Source organism: Bufo gargarizans, chromosome 2 (assembly GCF_014858855.1).
Source record: "Bufo gargarizans isolate SCDJY-AF-19 chromosome 2, ASM1485885v1, whole genome shotgun sequence".
Lineage (NCBI taxonomy): Eukaryota > Metazoa > Chordata > Amphibia > Anura > Bufonidae > Bufo > Bufo gargarizans.
Genome location: NC_058081.1, coordinates 300,638,740 through 300,644,739, shown reverse-complemented (window position 1 = coordinate 300,644,739; position 6,000 = coordinate 300,638,740).

The following is a 6,000-nucleotide window of genomic DNA, read 5'->3' as shown; positions in this document are numbered from 1 at the left end:
GTTGGCGGGAGCCGGAGCTTCACTCAGATGCGTCCGGCCATTACGGCAGTTGGCCACGCCCCGAACCACTGTATCTAAAGTGTGTATCTCACAATAACATATGCAGCAAAGGCTGCAAAATTAAGTTTTTTGCCCAAAATGGGTGTTTGTTTAATAACCCTTGAATTTCACATGTGCTGATGCAGCAAGGGCTGTAAAATTGTGTATTTTGCCCAAAAAGTGTGTTTTATTAATAGAAGAATATAACCACAGTATCTAAACTATGTATCTCACACGTACTAATCCAGACCAGTCCGCAAATAACGTTTTTTGCCCAAAATTGCATAAAAAAAATATTTTTATTGTTTTTGGTTTTAAACATAGATAGGGATCATGACAGGCTATTGGTGAAGGACACACGTGTGTCACACAATTCACCTTACAATCGGTTTTGTGACAAATACAATTTAGAGTACCAATAAAAATTATAGTAGTAACAATAAAACAAAAACATGTGGATTACATAGCTATACATCACATGTGTCTACAATGTATGGGTTATGGTACTTAATAAATTAGGGTCAATGAGAAAGTATTCTAGAATTCTGCCAAGGTTTCCATAATAAGTTGAAGCTGCAGTAGGAATGATTTTCCCAAGCCGACATTTCTTCAAACCTGCAAATGGAATCAATTTTGTTGAGCCAATGTTCAGTAGGGCGAAGGTTGTGTGTCAGCCAGTATCTGGGTAACAGTAAGCGGGCTGCGGATAGTAATTTTTTTAACAACTTTAGAGGTGGAGAACCAGGTATGTGTGAGTGTAGTCCCAAGAGAGCAAATTTGGGGCAGAGGGAGACGGATGTTTTGCAGATTGCATTGCAAAGTTTGAATATATTGGACCACCACAAATTAACTAGTGGGCACGTCCACCAAATATGGTAAAATGTCCCATTCCCTGCTTCACACCTCCAACATACGTCAGAACCTGAGGAAGAAAAACGACAGGTTATTTCTGGAGTTCTGTACCATCTGGTAAAGATTTTGTAACCATTTTCCTGGATTCTGACGCATCTGGAAGAAGAGTGAGGTTCTACAAAAAGGCAATTTTGATCTTCTACCGTGAATGGCGAACCTAGATCTTTCTCCCAAGAGCTTATAAAGGATAACTTAGGCAAATTAACTGGGCATGTGAGTTTTCTGTAAATGAGGGAGATAAGCTTCTGGGGGGGGGGGGGGGGGTTGGGGGTTGACACAGATAAGGCTCTCAAACCATGTTAGAGGCCTAAGCAAATCGCCAAAATGGATATGTTTGGCGATTAAAGATTGGAGAAACACTATGAAGAACATGGAAGGGGTAGTAATGTTGAAAAGGCTTAATATATCGTGATGGTTCTTCAATTTGCCGTCTTCTTCGAAAAGGGATATCACCGGAATTGTGGAGTTTCTAATCGAAAGCGGGAGGTTTTGCAACAATTCTAGTGGGGCCAATCCTAGAAGGCCTCTCACCTGAATAAGGGGGGAGGGTAAGGGGACAGCTAGGGCTATTTCTTGAAATGTTCCCCAAGCATCCAATGTGGCTTTAATATTTAGGCTGTGTTGAATATGAGTTGGATAGGGTTTGATAGGGCGAATTAAAAGAACTCTAAATGAGGAGAGGAATATAGAGGATTCCATTCCCACCCAGGATTTGGATGATGGTTCTCTAAACCAATCCACCACTCTGGTCAGTAGGCAGGCCAAATTATATGTCCCAGGGTCTGGAAGGTTAATACCGCCTGCAAGTTTAGGTCTCTGAAGGACGCAAAAACCAATGCAAGATTTTTTCTTATTCCAAATGTAGCTACGTACATGTTTATTGATAGAATGGAAGTAAGAGTTGGGGATGGGAATGGGCAGGATCTGTTGTAGGTAGTTTAGCCTTGGCAAAACTAGTGAGGTGAATATGTTTTTTCGGCCAAACCAGGAGAGAGTTGGGAAATACAAATTATCAATTTGTGTCTGCATGGAGTGTATTAAAGGGGTGTCGTTGAGATTAAACAAAATGGAGGGATCTGGACCAATTTTGACTCCTAAATATGTGATGGTGGGTGAGTTCCAGTTAATGGGTGACGTTGAGACGAGATTGTTCTTGGTATGCGTGGGTAAACCTATGGCCATGACGTGGGATTTTTTCATATTAATTTTAAAGTTGGACATGGGGCTAAATTTCTCTAGATGATCATAGATATGGTGTGGAGACGTGGCCGGATTGGTTGCTATAAGTAAAAGATAATCAGCAAAAGCGGCTGCTTTATGTTTGTGACCTCCTACATCCAAGCCTTCTATCATAAATTCTTGTCGGATGGACTGTAAGAGTGGTTCCATAATTAGGACAAAAATCAATGGAGAAAGTTGGCAGCCCTGGCGAGTTAAACTGACAAAATGTACCATTTTAAGGGAAAAATATGTTGAATCAGAATTTCATGGTGTCAACAAATCCCCAAAATGTTGGGACAAGGCCATTTTCACCACTGTGTGGCATCTCCCCTTCTTCTTACAACACTCAACAGACATCTGGGGACCGAGGAGACCAGTTTCTCAAGTTTAGAAATAGGAATGCTCTCCCATTCTTGTCTAATACAGGCCTCTAACTGTTCAATCGTCTTGGGCCTTCTTGGTTGCACCTTCCTCTTTATGATGTGCCAAATGATCTCTATAGGTGAAAGATCTGGACTGCAGACTGGCCATTTCAGTACCTGGATCCTTTTCCTACGCAGCCATGATGTTGTGATTGATGCAGAATGTGGTCTGGCATTATCTTGTTGAAAAATGCAGGGTCTTCCCTGAAAGAGATGAGGTCTGGATGGGAGCATATGTTGTTCTAGAACCTGAATATATTTTTCTGCATTGATGGTGCCTTTCTAGACATGCAAGCTGCCCATGCCACATGCACTCATGCAACCCCATACCATCAGAGATGCAGGCTTCTGAACTGAGCGTTGATAACAACTTGGGTTGTCCTTGTCCTATTTGGTCCGGATGACATGGCGTCCCAGATTTCCAAAAAGAACTTTGAATCGTGACTCGTCTGACCACAGAACAGTCTTCCATTTTGCCACACTCCATTTTAAATGATCCCTTAAATGATCTCCCATAGGCAGGCGTCTCAGTGTGGATAATGAGACTTCTCTTCTTTGTTTGCCTTGCTTGGGGGTGCGTGGTTTCTCCCATTGGTCAGCTGCGGGAAGGGTCGGGAGAGAGGAGAGATCTTGAACAATGTCCCAGTTCTGAATGTTCAGTGGGTTAATATTTAAGTGATCGTAGACTTGGTCCAGGTCTGTAAAGGTGGAGACCGCCATCTTGCGACCCTCAAAGAAGAAAGATAAGCCGAAGGGGAAGGTCCATCTGTATAGGATGTTGTGTGCTCTGAGCCAGTCGGTAAGTGGCTTTAGAAGTCTTCTTTTTTGTAAGGTGGACTGCACTAAATCCTGGAAGATGGAGACGACGTAACCGTCCCAGGTGACTTCTCCAGACTGCCTTGGTAAGAATGGCTTCTTTGACCGGGAAGGCCAGAAACTTGCATATGATGTCCCTGGGGGAAGCATTAGTGGCCGGTTTAGGCCTTAGTGCCCTATGTGCCCGTTCCAATATGACATTGTGTGCCGACTCGGGGCCCAGGAGGAATAGGCCTATCTGAGTTATCGTATGTGGGCTATTATTTGCAGCGACCGATTCCGGAATGCCGCGGAAGGGCAGATTGTTCCGTCTGCTACGGCATTCTTGGTCTTCTAAAGCAACATATAACGTGTTTAGATTTGATTGGATCGAGCAGACATGTTGAGAGACCGCTTGTTGATGTTTTATAATTGCGGTTTGAGAGTCCTCTAAAGCTTCTACTCTCCGTCCGATATGCTTAATATCCTGTTTGATGGTAGACAGGTCAGAGCTTATAGGATCAAGGGCTGCGGATAAGGAGGATATTAGTGTGTCCTTGAAGTATTCTCTGGATAGAGGGAGAGTGTTTGTTTCTTCTCTCTCTGCTACAGCTTCAGGCTGTTCTTTATGTGAGCGGCTGCTGGAGCGCGGGGAGACCGGCGCCATCTTGCTGTCTCTAGCCACATAAGAAGCAGCAACTTTTTTGATAAATTTGTCCATTTCTCCCTTGTTTACCGCAGATTTTTGTGGATCGGGACCTCCACTGGCTTTGGATCCTCCAATTTTCACCATAGTGATCTCTTAAAGCTGGGTTTCCAGGCTGATAGGGCGATTATTCACAGGAGATGAGCACTCACACAGCCATCCACTGCAGGCGCTGGCTCAGCCCCCTCCCAAAATTGCTTTTTTTCAAATAACTGAATAGAACCACAGTATCTAAAGTATGTATCTCACACATACTGATCCAGACTAGGCCGCAATTAATGTTTTTTGCCCAAAATGAGTGTTTGTTTAATAACTGAATATGACAGCAGTATATAACCCTTGAATTTCACATGTGCTGATGCTGCAAGGGCTGTAAAATGGTGTATTTTGCCCAAAAAGGGTGTTTTATTAATAGAAGAATATAACCACAGTATCTAAAGTATGTATCTCACACGTACTGATACAGACTAGTCCGCAATTAAAGTTTTGTGCCCAAAATTGCTTTTTTTCAAATAACTGAATAGAACCACAGTATCTAAAGTATGTATCTCACACGTACTGATCCAGACTAGGCTGCAATTAAAGTTTTTTGCCCAAAATGGCTGTTTTTCAAATAACTGAATATAGCCACAATATCTAAAGTGTGTATCTCATAGGTACTGATCCAGACACAAGACATGTAGAACAATAAATTTAGAGAAAAATGTATATAGAAATGTCGATTTAAAAAAAAAATTACAGCTGAAAGTGAAAAATTTCATTTTTTTGCAAAAATATCGTTAAATTTCGATTAATAACAAAAAAAGTTAAAATGGCAGCAGCAATGAAATACCACCAAGTGAAAGCTCTATTAGTGAGAAGAAAAGGAGGTAAAAATTATTTGGGTGGTAAGTTGCATGACCGAGCAATAAATGGTAAAAGTAGTGTAGTGCAGAATTGTAAAAAGTGGTCTGGTCATTAAGGGTGTTTAAGCTAGGGGGGCTGAGGTGGTTAAGGGGACTCGGCACTGGAGTGTCAGTGTTAAGGGGTGGGGGGCTGTGGAGGTCACTGTTAAGGGGAAGGGGAAAATGTCACTGTTAGAGTGGATACTGTCAATATCTTTTAACGACACACACAAACATTAAATTAAATCCAGAATTTTCCACATCCATTGCTCCATTTGCTCTGTTAGATTATCTTCAGGCTGACAGCTTAGGGGTGTGTCCTTTGTGATGCAGCTCTCACAGCTCAGAGGGTGTATCCTATGGCTATCTCAAACAGAAGATATGGCTGGTTTTAGTTGAAGGATGGAACTGAGAATGTATATCCAGCTCAAGAAGCTTGACAGATGGATTAGGAAAACAACAAACAGCAGGTTGTGCTATGCAAATACATTTTATTAAATAACTCTGTTGCTATACAACATTTTTAATTACATTTCAAAAGTATTTAAATCCAGGCGCTGGTCTGAAAAATGACAAATATTTTTCATGGGAAAACCCCTTCAAGTAAAACTTCAAATTACTACATTTAAATGCTGATATTTTCACAGCATTCCCTAAATACTCTTTTATTACTGATAAAAACGTTATGGTCAGATATTTTTATAAAATTTCTAACAGAGTGTACAGCCATAAAAAATTAAGCTACTGGCAAATGGTTGCACAAGTAGACATTTTTCTGTTAGTAAATCCAATGAAATTTACAGTAGTCAGCATCTCCTCAACCAGCAAAGGCTAATAACAAGGAACAATAGATTGTTATCTAGGTGAAAACAAACACAGAAAAAAGATTTGGTTTAGAATTTAGTTCAAGCTAATCACAGTAGTATGTATAATAGCAAGTATACAGTATATCAGTGTTTAAGTAAATCCACATGTAAATAGGTAAATAAATGATTATGTTATTAATCATTACTAATTGTAT